The 12,648-nt window shown below is 41.6% G+C and overlaps 1 protein-coding gene across 5 annotated transcripts in view; it reads right to left on the reverse strand.

Moving 5' to 3' along the window:
- Window positions 1-12,648, reverse strand: part of RBMS1 (RNA binding motif single stranded interacting protein 1) — a 227,179-nt gene that overhangs the window by 44,215 nt on the left and 170,316 nt on the right. The gene's annotated exons all lie outside the window — the stretch shown is intronic.

Below are 12,648 nucleotides of genomic sequence, written 5' to 3' on the forward strand. Positions count from 1 at the left end.
GACATCATAACAGGGGCTAGCTGCCCGCAGTGGCTTTCTGTGCAGCTCTGTGGACAGCGCTGCATGGCTCTAGGGCACCAGGGACTAGGAGGTGTGTGTGTGTCCACATGCAGAGGTTGGACCCAATGGTTACACAGCAGCTTTTTATTGATTACTTGTATGACTGTTTACAAATACATTAGCAGCATTCTAACTAAGTATACAGTACAATCATTCATGTCCATGCATACACATACAAACAAAAACAAAACCAACCAACCAACCAACCAAGAATATAAAACAATGAACCGGGAGTTAATAACCGATTTTATGAGGGTTTTTATAGGAATGTACTTAATTCCTTAATCTGTCACAGAAGTTGAGGAAGATGGAGGAAAAATGTGCAACAGTCAATGAACTCTTCTTAAAAATGAAGTGACAGATTATGTGTATTAAACAAATAACATCTCAGAATGTAGACAACAAGGACTGCTTCTATGCCTGTCTCCTAAACACTGTGGGCCACGGGTAGGGAACTTTTGATAGGTGATTTTTAAAATGTTAAAAAAAAAATCAGCCTTTGGAAAGCACATAATTTCACCTGAATCTAGCTTCTTCATTAATACACGATAAATCACATAACCTGACTCTCCCATAACTTTAACTTAAAAATTCCACATCTGCTCTACTGGAAACTTTCTCATGACTGATTTTGAGGAATAAGAAGAATCTTATATGTCTGGGGAAGCAGAAGTAGAAAGGGGACATTTTAATCTGTTGGGAATATTACAGATGTCTATTCTGTGAGCACACGGTTTGACCACCTTTCTCCTCCAGTTAATTTCCTCCATTTTTACTCTGCATAATCATGTAATCAAGTGATTACCAACTAGGCATGAAAGAAAAGATAATTCAAGGTTTATATGACGAATGCATCCAAGAGGTATAAAGGTGTAATAACACCTTCCATTCCCTGCACTGTAGATTCCAAGCATTTGTAATATTAACACACATGGCTAAGCTCACTGAAAAAAAACTTTTAACTCCACAAATGAGAAAGTGACATAGAGACCACCTTTTAGCAACCATTTATTGCCCTGGGTCGCATGTTTGAGATTTATCAGCACACTCTGCTTTGCTCAAGTATTCCATTTGAGCATCTTTAGATCACATCCTTGCCTGAGCCTGAGATCTTTTCAAAAACAGGAGTGGGGTTGAAGTGGGCCTGGGGAGTTGATAGTATTACAATTTAAGATAAGAGGCTTGAAAATCAGAGGTGGAGAATCTGTGTGAGACCTCAGAGTTCAGGGCATTTTGTAAACCAAACATACGACTTTTAAGAGCATAATATTTAATGCTGGAAAGGCAATGGAGAATGGGGAGATGTGGCAGAAGGCAAAGAGAAAAAGTTTGGTAGGACTAACAGTGCATACTACATTCTCTTTTGGATTTGGTTCTGGTTTTGCAGTTCTTAACTTTTTGAGAGACAGAGGGCAAGCTTCCATTTGTTGGTTCACTTGCCCCAAACACTCCCAACATTTGGGACTGGGCCAGAACAAGCCACAAGCCAGAGAAACTCAATCCAAGTTGTCTGCATGGATGGCAGGGGTCCAACTACTTGAGCCATCACTCCTCACTCCCAGGGTGCATAACAATAGGAGCTGGCGAAGGACTGGACTTGAACCCAGGCACTCTGATGTTAAGATGTGAACATTCTTGCTGGCATTTTCACTGCTAAGCCAAATGCCTGCCACAGTTTTGACTGTCTTTGAACTCTGCTACTTCTCACATGAGTCTGTTAGTCGTCACTTTCGCATCTACGCCATGGACAACTCTGTCTCCTGGCCCCAACACTCTGATAGCATTCTAGCTCTCCTGGCCCTCCTTCAGTTTTCTTCTTCCTCTTAACTGAGTACTTTGATCAAATTTGGTAACTGGTCTTCAACCTCTCTTTTGCAGGTTATCCCCCTCCAGGGCACAATTATATCCAATGCATCTCTGGTGACATCCGTTTCTCCTAATTTTCCCCTTCCCTTAAATGCCACCAAAGCTTTGATATCTCTCCCCGTTCAATTTAAGTATTTTTGTGTTTTCTTCCAATAACTACATGTCTAATTGTCACCCAACATCCAATACACATCTTTGTCTTCTCATGTAACTTACATTCCTTTGTCATTCAACAGTGCAGTCACTCTCTGAGGAGTCTTTATTACACAAAATTTGTCTTTATTTCCTAAATTTCCTAAATCATTCTGGGTTGTGGAGTCTAGCGATGACCTACACGAATCCATCAAGAGATGTGTGACTGGACAAAGTCCTGACAATTCACATTCCCCATCTTCCACCAAGATTGAGACATCAACTCAGTTCACCTGCTTTTGAATTTTATTTCTGTTGGACTTCTATCTTCACTTTGCTTGGGCTTATGCCAAATGTACATAGTGGTTTTCCTTGTCCCCAGCCTCTGGTCCTTCCAAGAGGATCTTTTTGCTGCACTAATATGTCTTAAGCACCCTATTAAGCATATCTGTCCATATGTCCACTTAAATTTCTGTGCACTCTCTTACTGCACTCAGGCCTCAACCTGATGGATCCATTCAACCATCATCTGTTCCATGAAACCAGCTCTAACCTTCTAACCCATTTTATAAGAACCCAAGGCTTGAAAAGGAATAGTATTTATATTGTCATTGCAACTTATCATAAGTGGAAGATTTTGAAAACAATACCTTCTTTACAGTCCGAATATGAAAGAACAAAATAGGAAGTCGCTCCTACCATGACACTGAGATTCATTCATTTTTCAGATCCATGTAATTTTTTTTTGTTGGTTTGTTTGGCACATAAAAAACAAGCATGTCTAGGCTGCTGTTGTGGTACAGCAAGTTAAGCCACTGCTTGCAACACTGGCATCTAGTATCAAAGCTGTGGTTCAAAGGCTTGCTGCCCTTCTTCTGATTCAAGTTCCTGCTGATGTTCCTGGGAAAGCATCAGAATATGGTCCAAGTACTTGGACCCCTGTCACCTACATGGGAAGCTGAAATGGATTTCGTGGCTCCTGATATGGGCCTAGACCTTGGCAGCCCATACAGATAATCAGCAGGTATTTTATTATCAATCATCTCTGCCTACAAGAGTAACATACCTCTGAGTACAAACTCATAAAGCAACCAGATGTTTTGGAGTTTAAATTTATGGACCATTTGGGGAGTGAACTAGTGGATAGAAGCTCTCTCTTTTGCCCTGTTCCTCTTCTTTGACATTCCACCTTTCAAATAAATAAATCTTTTTTTAAAAAGTGTATAGCTGATGTGTATAGCTAATGGCTGAAAGAGGGTAGGTAGAAGAAGACAGTTCTGAAATTTTACTTCCCATTTTGGAAATACAGCATTAACAGATTTTTCTGTTTTAAGGTTTGTTTATTCTAGGGGGAGGGAGACAGGGAAGGAGTGAACGAGCGAGCACACTGGCATCTACTGGTTCACTTCCCAGATTCCCTTAAGAACAGGGAGTAGGACCAGACTGAAACTTGGTACCTGGAACTCCATCTGACTTGCCCATGTGAGTAGTGGGGCCTTAAGGACTAGAGCCATATCATCTGCTACCTCTCACAGTGCACCTTAGCAGGACGCTGGATCAGGAGCAGAGCCAGGACTCCAATCTGATCATACAGGCATCTGAACTGGCGTCTTGACCACTATACCAAATGCTCTCTGCAGAAATAAGCAGTTTTGTTGGCATGTCAAGAAGGCCAGGAAAGATTGGGATCCAAATTACAGAGCAGAGCCATCTATCAAAGAGTCCTGAGAACAGCAAAGGGATGGCGGGGTCATAGTAGCTATCACCTTCCACAACATGTAGTCCTTACAGTGAGACTGAAGAATGGGTGAGAGGCGACCTTTACAGATAATCAGCATTTAGTATGATTCCACAAACGACCACCAGTGCCTACAGAGGTAACAGGTTTCTGAGTACAAATTCATAGAGCAACAGAGGATCACCACTCCTTGCTCCTATTTGCAGCTTAATTTGTTTCGTTAAACAATCACCTTAAAGAGGGACGTGCAGGAACTGGGAGCAAAAATAGGTCTGTGACCAGCAGAGAGTTACCCTGTAAGAACACCATGGAGACACATGTCCAAGAAGGCAAGCCCTAGAATTTAATGGAAAAAAAAAAAGAAAACAAAACAACAACAACAACAACAAATGTGACCATGAAGATTTTGTGAATTCCATCCATCCTGAAAGTAACAGGGCTCACACCACAGCCCTTGCTACTAAGAATATATATTCTGTGCTAAGGATGCTTAAACCACTGTAGAGGAAGCTCTGCCAGGATGAAGAAAATTAAGAGTCTATAGTACAGAATAATTAGGATTTGAACAGAGGATAACAAGTAGAAACTATTTTAGTTGATAATTTTGCTCAAAATCTTTAAAAAATTTCTTACTTTTTACCATAGCTCCAGATCATTTTTTCCTGGTTTCATTTTCAACTCCTTTCATTTGCTATAACAAATCAAATTATGCTTTAATTTGCACTGAGCAAATAAAGGTTAATTTTCTCCTCAGCTCCTGTCACTTCATTCTTCCTGAATTCCTTTTGTTAATTTACCTGGGTTACAAAAGAAACATATGCTTACTGTAGTTAGAAAACACAGTAAAGTAGTTGAGTTGAAACATTAAAATCACTCGAGGTCCTGGATATGAATATCGGTGCATACACTGAGTTTGTCTAATGTATACAGATGTGCTCATGCACACACTTGCGTGTGCAATCACACATTCTTCTCCTCAAGGGAATGTGTTGCTTTTGGAAATGCCCAGTTACAAGCCCAGGGGAGCTTAGTCCACTCCCACCATCACCAACAGATGGCGATCATGGTTGATGAGTTCTCGGAATATGGGTCACTGGAGCTGTAAATTCATTTAAGGTACCATGAGGTCATTTGCAGTATTTGATAGATTGAGACATTTTATGAAAATGATCACACCTGGAAAAGCAGTGAGAGTGTTGGAAATAGCAGAAAGCAACGTACACACTTCTAAGAAAAACAAAAATGATGCGGTAAGTTTAAACCAGGGCTGGATATTGCTCATGCATACAGGATGGGTTGTGTTTGCTTTAATAGTGAATGCTCCAGAAGGACACATGGGGACTCATGTATCCTGTGGGAGATGCAACCTGGCAAATAAAAATCAGCAAGGAGGAGGGACAGAGGACTGAAAGAAAAAAAAAAACAAATAAAAAGCAAAATAATAACACCTGAAAGCTTATGACATAGTTAATTGAGAGGAATAAAGCTACATCTCTGCAGCTTTTACTCTGTGCCTGGCACTGTTCTACACGATTCAGATCCATTATTTTAATCTTCACAAGAACCTTCTCTTTAGCAGGCGGAATGGCATTCCCACTTTGTGGATGAGAAGCTTCAGGGAGCACCAGGGGCCTCCTCGGGGTCACACAACTAATAAGTAACAAAGATGGCAGGAAGCTTGCTCTGGAGTTTAAAGGCCAGGCGTGTTGACAGTTGTAGAAGCTTGAGTCAATCAGCCCAGATTCTTCCATAAGCTCAAAGTTACTCCCACTTTGAAAGTGCACAGCTCCGAAGGAGTCAAAGAGAAGTCTGGGAGACAGCTCATTTCTCTAAGACAGAGTCTAATAACATTCTGAAAGAGGTTTCCTGCCTAGGACTGCCTGGAGACTTGACACTGGTCCAGTCAGGACCAACAGAACATTATGTGTCAGTGCAGGAGAAGGCACAATGGGCTCTAAAGCTTAAGAGGATGAGTTCATGCTTCTACTTCATGGAAATGAACTTGAGGAGTAGAAGCCAAACCCCTCTTGTTATTTTAGAGTTGTCAAAAGAAAAAATTATATATCTAGGTTGCTTATTTACTTTTATTTTTATTATTTATTTATTTATTTATTTATTTTTGTTTTTTATTTTTCTCAGTGGCTTATTAGAAGGGAGTTTCCTAAAATTTGCTTTGGCTCTTCTAACAGAATAAAGAGGGGATAGAGAAGTCTAAAATGCAACTTTTTAGTTAAAGAAGACTCCTGGGAAATAAAGCCTAAAATAAAATCACAGAAGGAATGAAACATTTATAGGTGTTCATTCTTCTGACTTCCCACTACCTTGAGCAATTTTGCTTGCTCTATTTTTTTCTCTACTCGCTACAGGAAGTGGTAAGCATCTGAAGATGAGTTATGAGACATGTGAACATTTTAAACGAGACAATATCAAACAGATTTTGTGAAGCGTACCTTTTGTGATCTGGTGATTTTCAATGTTTCTGTAAACCTCTTACAATACAAAAACATTCGGAGTAAAGAACAAGATGGCATTTTGCTTCCTTTCCCCACCCTTTTTTTTTTTTTTTGAGGGGGTGGCTCTTCACTCTTTCATTAGATAACTGCTGCTTCCTCTTATGCTATAAAAGTGGTGCGGCTGTCCGCAGGAATGGATTTCTGGGATATGCAGAGAAGTAAGCTTCGTCTTCTGCAGCTGGAACCAAAGCCAGGGTTTAAAGGGAGAGAACGCCTGGCAAGACAAGCCATTTCAGGCCTAAAGATCAGAAACAAAAAAACCCTGGTACTGCAGGCGAATGGGTAACACGCAAGACATATATAGTTCAGAAAGGACAGATCAAATCCATTAACTCACAAGTACTGACAGCCTGTCTATCATATACTTCTTACCAGACAAGGCCTATGACAAATATGTTAGATGCCAAACATGGGGGGACAATGCTGAGGGCTAAGGGCTTTTTAATGTTTTCTTTAATAGCTGAAAATGTGAGGTCTTGTATAATGAAAGCAACATTGCAGAAAGGAGGCATAAAGCTAAAAGGAAGGTGAAATTGAGCAAGGAAGACTTCAGGAGAAACAGAAATGCAGGCGTGCCTGCATTATGTGCGAGGAACGTAAATGAACTCAGAAATGGGTTTTGGAGGGTGCCAAGCTGAGGCAAGGAGCTGGGAAGAGAACAAAAACTGGAGGTTTTTATTACAAAATAAAGAAAGCAAGATTTGGGAAGATTAATAAAAATCTTATGCCTAGGATTAGCGGAGAGACAGAGAGGTGCCACTTTTTTTTTTTCCTTTTTTATACCCAAGCAATAACCCATGATGAAGAAGTTAAAATGGAGGGATGACGAGAACTTGGGGCAGAACAGAGGGTTCTGAGGGCGGGGGGCAGACGCAGGACTTAATTTTGAAACAGCCTGAAATGTGCAATGTGCCGTCTGAGAAACATAATTCACAGTGTCCACGCCATGGAAAGCCAACAGCTTGCTGTGGGGAGTTGGAAGACAGAGAAAGGCATCCAGAGAATTCTCTTTTCTGAGCTGTCTTGAAAGGGCCAGCGTTTGCAGCAGACCTGCAGGCCAGAGGGGATTTAGCAGATGCCTGGAGCCACTCGTGTGCTCTCACCCTGGCTGCCAGTTGCCAGGTCCTTGCAGGTACATAACCTACTTTTCAAGAAAAAAAAATCTATGTATTTACCTCCCTGATGTTTCACAACACTGAAATGTTAAGGTAAATACATCCTCTTTCACTGTGCCAATGAAACTGGTGATTTACATCCAGGTGTTTGGAACTAATAACTTTCTTCAATACGTGTGAAGCCATTCCTGGTCTTCAGCCTTATCAATGTTCCTGGGTGGAAACTGGGGAATCCACCACATATGCTAGACAATGGGAACAACTGATATTGTTCGTTACTTATAAACCTGGAACCAAAACATGAATTTAGAAGGAACACTAAAACAACTTCATTAAAATGGCCAAGGTGCATTTTTTGCCACATTCTATGAAAAAATAAATTCAATAAAAAGCACCCTCTAAAGCACTTGATTTATTACACAGATTTGCTATTGCAGTTTAGTTTCAATTTGCTATTCAGTTTAGTTTTACTATGATCTGCAATCAAGGTAAAGTAGCTTTAGACTACTTTATAGTCTTTTAAGACTACTTATACATACGGACCCGACGGCGTGGCCTAGCAGCTAAAGTCCTCACCTTGAACGCCCCGGAATCCCATATGGGTGCCGGTTCTAATCCCGGCAGCTCCACTTCCCATCCAGCTCCCTGCTTGTGGCCTGGGAAAGCAGGAGAGGACGGCCCAAAGCCTTGGGACCCTGCACCCATATGGGAGACCCGGAAGAGGTTCCTGGTTCCCGGCTTCGGATTGGTGCGTACCATCCCATTACGGCTCACTTGGGGAGTGAATCATCGGATGGAAGATCTTCCTCTCTGTCTGTCCTCCTCTCTGTATATCTGACTGTAATAAAATAAATAAATCTTCAAGTAAAATGTGTATTATCTATCATAAAAATGAATCCCCCAAAATCTCACTGATTTATGTCCAGCTTTTTAAAGCAAAAGTGATTTGATTATATAGAGTGGACTTCTATTTCTCAATTGAATTTATGAACCAATTATGAAAACTTTTTTAATCACCCCCACCCCCACTACCACACACACAACTTGAAATGTATTCCTTTGGCTTGATATTCTTTTTCATTTTCAGTTAGTACCTGGCTTTTACTGTGTCATAAGGAAGACAGGACGGCAAAGCAAGAGAGGCCCGTCCCCAGGTGCTGGGAGGCCCAGTGAGTGTCCTGGTTGCTGATGTAGCTGCTGGGCTGCAGGATCCAGCACTACATGGAAACTGGTCTGACAGCAGCTCCTTCACAGGGCTCTTGTTTAGCAACCAGCACAAAGCTTGAGGCATAATGGATATTCAGTAACTAAAATGTTATGCTATTCTCTTTGTGGCCAGGATACAGGGTAGCTGAATGCCAATCACTCCAGAGCACTAATGCAGGCCACCTCCTCACCTTCACGCCAAGGCAGTCTCCGGATGCAAAATGTTGAGAAAGGGCAGGCATCCCACTTTTCCATTTTCTTTGGAGAGCTTTTTGCATTCTGTGACCACTCAACACGATTTGCTTCCCTTAAGGTAGAGGCATTAGCAGTGATAGAAATACTGCATCTTTTCCTGGAAGCTGGGCATGGTCTTGCCTTTTACCTCAAGTTATAAAAACACAGGAAGCCAGGTAATTCAGGAGTTTCAGATAGAATTAAAAAGTACCAAAAAAGCAAACTGAAGAAGCTGGGAGGGAAGAATCCATAAAATTCACAAGAATTTTTGTCCCCTAAATTGGTTCTCAAGTATCTATAAATTGGTGGCTTCTTTTCACATTAAAACTGGAAATCTTTCCCACTCAGGCACACACACATTCGAGCACACACACAGCACCTGCCACCCTACTCCCCAACCAAAGAACTGGGCCAGAATCTGCAGCAACTGACTGCATTGAACCCCAACAACTGACTGCATTAAACCCCCGACACTGAAAGCCATTAAGTGACTGCTTCATTCAAAACAAGAACAGCGTGACAGAGAGTAAAAGTAAACATGCTCTTTGAGGCAAAACGGAATTATCTGAAACGATTAAAAACAGAGCGTGCAAAATTAGCTAGAAATTTTCCTCCATCCTGACACCATGTGAATAGGTAGGATTCATACTGAACATTTCTCAGCCTCAACACTCCCTCTGGCTTCCAGCCAAAACACAGCCCCGATGTATTGATTTACAAATGCAATTCCTCCCTTTCTCAAGTAATAAATCCTAGCTGCCCTCTGACCTTGAAAAGCCAGTCTGGAAAAACAGACTGACAAGCAAAATGGTATCTTTTTTTATCCACTTCACCTCTAAGAAATTAGGGGATATGATATGAATGAATCACTAGAAGACACAGTTGGGCTGGATAAGCAAGGCCATGCTCACGTAGCCAACCGGCAGAGGTGATGTTTCTATTAAGCTCAAAGGTCACTAGTGACAGTGGCTACAGCTCTAAGGGCAGGTCTGATGGAAAAGGATGAATAAGGTTCCTGCATTGATTTCTTCTCTGACTGCCTCTGAACTGTTCTGTCTTTAGATACTGTAGATAAAGACACGCATTTACTCTCAAGGCAGAATAAATAATGCAGCACTAAAATCTCAGCCTACAAACTTAAGAAAATCAGGCAGGAATCGTCTTTGTACTTGAAAGAAGAAAGGAGAACTAAAAGCTGTAAAAATAGTGTCAGTTTCACACAATTACCATATCCCAAACAAAGGTTATAAGCTAGACTCTCAATAGAACTCAACTCCACAGAATTTTCCATATGTTTTTCCGGCCTCTATTTTGCGAGTGAGCGAGCTGTGGATAGAGATCAAAGTCAAGAGAACTCTCTTCATCAGTTTTTCTTTCTCTTTTGTTGGAAGGTAGAGAGAGAGAGAGAGAATCTGAAAGGCTTGCAACAGCCAAGACTGAGTCAAGAACTCAATCCAAATCTGCCACACAGATGGTGGTGACCCGGATACCAGAGCCACAGCCTGCTGCCTCACAAAGCGCATGACAGCAGGAAGTGGGAATCAGAAAAAGAGCTTGGATTGGAACCCAGGGTTTCAACATGGGATCTGAGCATCTCACTCAATGTCCTGTCACACCAAATGCCTGACCTAAGGGCTTCTGCTTTAAAAATAATCATTACTTTGAAAGGAAGACTAACACAGCAATAGTGAGATAGTAACGGATATTCCATTTACCGAGTTACTCCCTAAATGCCTGCAACAGCTGAAGCCGGGCCAGGATAAAGCTAGGGGCCATGAACTCCAATTAGGTCTCCTACTTGGGTGGCAGGGAATCAAGTATTATCTGCTCCAATCCTTTCTCCTCCTCCCTGCCAGACACATCAGCACAGATCCGGATCAGAAACTGATTTGAGGGGCCTGGAAGGGGCACTTGGACACAGGATATGGGCACCACAAGCAAGAGTTTATTCTGTTGCATTACAATGCTCACCCTTGCCCCAAAGAGCTTCTTCTGCCATAACCCAATCAGTAAGAATTTTCCCATCTTGACTTTTTCAAGAAATCCTGCTTTATAGGAGTCATGCTAAATGAATGGTCAAATGCCATTCATACTATCTAAGAGAACAAAAAGAATTCATTTCCAGATTGTCCAGGCAGGCAAAGAGAATACAGATCTGAATTAAAATTTAGGACTGCACTGGAAACTAGAAGGTTAGACTTGCGAAAGGAACAGGAGTGGCATGGTCCTTAAGAGCATGTTAACATCACTGAGGCAAGCAGTAAAGCACGCAGCTCTTTGAGGAATCCATGCTGAGAAGAGAAGGTCTTGGGATTTCAGTTAAAACTCCTTCCTATGTCTTTGAAACTGTGTGATGTCTTTGCACCTTCAAGGACTGCAAAGTATGGCCAGCACATAGCTGGACTGGGCACTGCTGATGCAGGAGCTGAGCACACTGTTGGCGTGCGGCCTAGAAGAGGAAAAGCACTGGAGGGAAGGGGTGTACAGATCCTTGTGACTCGCTGAGTGATGAAGGACAGGAAGGTGCTCCCTCAAGTGGGGAGAGGCTCAAGAAACAGGCATGGATATGCACATTCTCTGACCATGCAGTGAAGGAGTCTAATGCCTTGGTTGCCAGGGGTCAAAAGGGAGTTGTCATCTATTCCACCTGCTGATGGGAGCCTTAAGAAAACAAACCACTAAGTAGCTGGACTCTATGTTTGGTATATGTTTGCAAGGAAAGAATCTTGATTGAATTTGAACTGTAATACTGCACCAAGGTGGAGGAATCCACCAGGGGGGAGGGGCGGGGGGAGGGGTGGGGGGATTCCCAGAGCCTATGAAACTGTCACATAATGCAAAATAATTAATAAAAAAAAAGTAAAGAAAAAAAAATGGGTAGACCAAAAAAAAAAAAAAAAAAAAGAAAAAAAAAGAAAACAAACCACTAAGCAATGAAATAACAAAAACAAAAAAACCCAAAAGACAAACACCCACTCTTCATTCTATTTTGGGGGTGGTGAGGAAGATAGAGCTGGCTGGCAAATACTATACAGTGCATTTTGATTTGAGCCATATCAAAAATCTAATCCATGAGGATTAGATGAAGCAAATTCGCAAAACAAAATTAGATTTGGATGAGTGTGTAACTGGCGGAGCCAGTGATTAAGCTTAAGAGTGCTGGTCAGTGACCACGATCATGCTGTGGGCCTCTGGGGATATATCACTGGGCTCTGTTCACAGCCAGCATTTTGCAAAACATGACAGACTGAACTCAGGTAACTGCTAGAGCATTTATCAAATATATGTATGTCCCAGAGCTAGGTGGTGAATGTAACATGCCAGGATACTCTAAAATACTTCAACAGGCTAGAGTGAATACTTGGCTGATGCCAAAAGAAAAAATATTTAACAGGGGAAAATAGTCTCATCTAGAATTTCCAAAGGGGGCAAAATCAACTGTACAAGCTAAGAAAAAGTCTTGGCTTGTGCATGAGAAACATGGATTAAATGCAACTTCAAGTTCTCTGAATAACTACAACTTAGGTTGCCCCAAGAAAAGTGCAGGGCACTGACCTGTATACTTGTGTGCCTTTTTGCTTGCGCTTCTCCAGCATTCGTTACTATGTGATGAACAATAGCCCATCCCTCAAAATATGCTCAAGCCTTAAGTCCCAAGACCTCTGAATGTAAACTGATTCGGGAAAAGGTCTTTGCAGGTATAATCACATTAAGATGTTTCTCTTGAGAGAGACCCTAACTTAATGTGACTGGTGCCATTCAAAAGGGAATCTTGGAAACAGAT

Source organism: Ochotona princeps, chromosome 5, assembly GCF_030435755.1.
Source record: "Ochotona princeps isolate mOchPri1 chromosome 5, mOchPri1.hap1, whole genome shotgun sequence".
NCBI classification, from domain to species: domain Eukaryota; kingdom Metazoa; phylum Chordata; class Mammalia; order Lagomorpha; family Ochotonidae; genus Ochotona; species Ochotona princeps.